Source organism: Pinus tabuliformis, chromosome 2_1 (genome assembly GCF_031772625.1).
Source record: "Pinus tabuliformis cultivar Carrire ecotype Pingquan chromosome 2_1, CPIR1, whole genome shotgun sequence".
NCBI classification, from domain to species: domain Eukaryota; kingdom Viridiplantae; phylum Streptophyta; class Pinopsida; order Pinales; family Pinaceae; genus Pinus; species Pinus tabuliformis.
In genome coordinates this window covers 894,909,639-894,912,512 of record NC_142299.1, presented here as the reverse complement: position 1 = coordinate 894,912,512, position 2,874 = coordinate 894,909,639, and the positions used below count along the sequence as shown (strand labels likewise).

Here is a 2,874-nt window from a genome sequence, read left to right as displayed (position 1 = left end):
CTATATTTAAAACTGTTTACATACTTACATTACACCTACATATCTACCTTATACTTGGTTGTAAAGCACCACTTGGCACAATAAAAATGGTTGCAAATCTAGCATATCATCATTTTTGGTCTCATATTATCTTTTTTTTTAAGTTGCGAAAAAACTCTTCTTAGACTCACTGAAATATATTTATAAAGAAAAGCTTCTATAATGCCTAAAATATATTGTGGAAAATAATTTTCTATAATATTCCACAGGCCAAATATAATACATGGTAAACCAACATTTTTCTTTCACCCATCGTGGCATAACCATTTTGTCTATTCGTAATTTTTCCCCTTTTTCCGGAACAAAAGTTAATCTTCAGAATATGGTTCTAATACCTATAGCATCTAGAAGGAGAAGCTTCTATATTAATCAATACCATCTAGAAAGGGATACTTCTATAATATTTCAAGTGGCCAATGAGGCTACATGGACATATGAATACCTATAGCATCTAGAAGGAGAAGCTTCTATATTAATCAATACCATCTAGAAAGGGATACTTCTATAATATTTCAAGTGGCCAAATAGAATAGGCTGAAAACTAATATTTATGTCTCTAGAGACACCCGATAAATTTTGGAATGATACAGAAAAGATTAGCATGACTCATGTGCAAGGATGAAATGCAAAAATTGAGAAATCAACATTTATCTTATGCAAAAATTGAGAAATCAACCTATATCTTTCACCTATTTCGTCAATACCCATTTCATTTATTCATAATTTTTTCCTTTTCCCAAAAATTAATAAAAAAAAACGTGAACTTAGAGGATAGTTGGGCTTACTTAAATACTAATAACATCTAGAAAACAATTAATATTCGAAGATTTGTTTGCAAACATAGAGGATAATTGGGCTTAAAAACCTATACCATCTATAAACTAATTAGAAAAAGGTCTCTTTGATGATGTTTTGTTTTAAAATAATATTTGTCAACTTTAATTACAATATAATTTATATATACAAAATATCTATATAATTTATATATCCAACTGTCAAAATCATTCATCGGCTACATGACAAGGGAATCAAACATATGTATCAGATTCATGATATTCATTCTCCAAGTTCGTCATGTAAACACGTCTTGGCTCTGGGTTTGGAGCATAATTAGGAAGTTATCTAGTAGGATTATATAAATAAATTATATATGGCCAATATGCGATTCTCGAGTCCCTTTGGTGGGGTAGATGTTCCATGCATTCCAAGATTATGGTCAAAGAAATTTATAACCACATCACGCTATGTCCACCTTCATTGTAGTCAACAAGTCTTTATAGGCATTTTTGGAAGTGGAACATTCCACTTAAGATTAAAATCTCCGGTTGGCTTGTTTTGAAGGAAAAAAAACTTTCCTGGGACACACTTCGTAAATGAGGATTCCAAGGACCTGGAACATGTTGTCATTGTAGACATACTAGTGATGATGCTTATCACCTTTTCATCACCTTCTCAATCACTAGGGTAATATGGCATAATGTGTAATACCCGCTCCTCCCACATCTACCCAAGCAACCAGCCAACGAGGGTAAACATCTGACAAGAGAGGCCACTATAAGGGATTCAACCTCATGGTGACCTTAAGGAAATGGAATCGATGGAAAACTCAACTAGACCTTACACATTAGCAACAACAAGCCCGGGAGACATCTCAGCCACTCAAACATCCCACCCCTGGGTCTCACTGACCTTTTAAGCATCTTAAACTCTTGATGCTCTCATGCTATGGGCATGCCAACATCTAGGGATCTCTAGACGCTCTCACAGGCTTGCATGCCAACATCCAACGACTTTTCCCAGTCGATCTGTGCCAACGTTAGGGGAATTCATGGCACTTTTCTAGTCCAAAATTCCGGCCACTACCCAGAACTTGTTACAACATCTAGAATCCATCAAAGACATGATGAAAAATATAATAAACTAGAAAAAAACCTCAACTCTATGCCTTACCATCCCCAACAGGGATTGACATTTGGTCAAACACTTGGCATCAATGCAACCTACAGGTCTAAGATACAAGACAAAGCATGAATGAATGAAAACACTTATGAAACATGACAATAAGGATCACCACCTTCTCCATTGAACTTTTATAACATCAAGTAGGTCTTGCATCCATCATCTGAACATTCAGATTTACAAGTAAATCTGTGAAGTAACCATGACATGAACTAGTCAATTAACCATGCTTATAACCAGCATAAAACCATGTAAATATTAGAGCTGTGACAACCATTAAATCCACATATAAATAAGTGAAAATATAAGAGAACTCAGATTTCATTAATCATAGGCAAATCCGACCAGGTTTGAGACTTCCACGTACCACTCGACCATAGACATGGCTTACCCAAATCTTTCTTTCAGCCAGTCACCCTTGTGACATATTCCAAGCATGAATATGGGATCTCATAGAAAAACCAATCCAAAAAAAAACCAAAGGAATGTAGAGGTTGAACCACCTCCACCCTCATCAAACTGTGATCACACCAAAACCGATGCTTCAATCACAACCAAATCGAACTTGGAATGCCATCCGGAATCCATCACTATCCCTGAGGAATTTTCTGTCTCCTTGTCTTTAAGGATTTACTGCAATCCAATCCTAGATCACTAGGCCTTAAACTGAGACTAGTCTCTCAGGCTTTACCACAATCCAAACCTGGATCACAAGGCCCTAAACCAAGACTTCTCTCTCAATCTTTACCGTTTATCTCACCAAAAATGGTCAAGGGATTCCTAGGCCTTTGGGAATGAACCTTGAGACTACCTCCACCCCAAATTCCAAAATCCATTCGAAAAATCAAAACTCAAAACCGAAATAAACATCCCAAC

General features: G+C 36.0%; 1 non-coding gene across 1 annotated transcript; it reads left to right on the top strand.

Moving 5' to 3' along the window:
• Positions 1-591: 591 nt before the first annotated feature.
• Positions 592-693, top strand: LOC149203527 (U6 spliceosomal RNA). The gene has a single exon (XR_016254059.1). It is a non-coding gene; the product is annotated as a U6 spliceosomal RNA (small nuclear RNA).
• Positions 694-2,874: the final 2,181 nt, after the last annotated feature.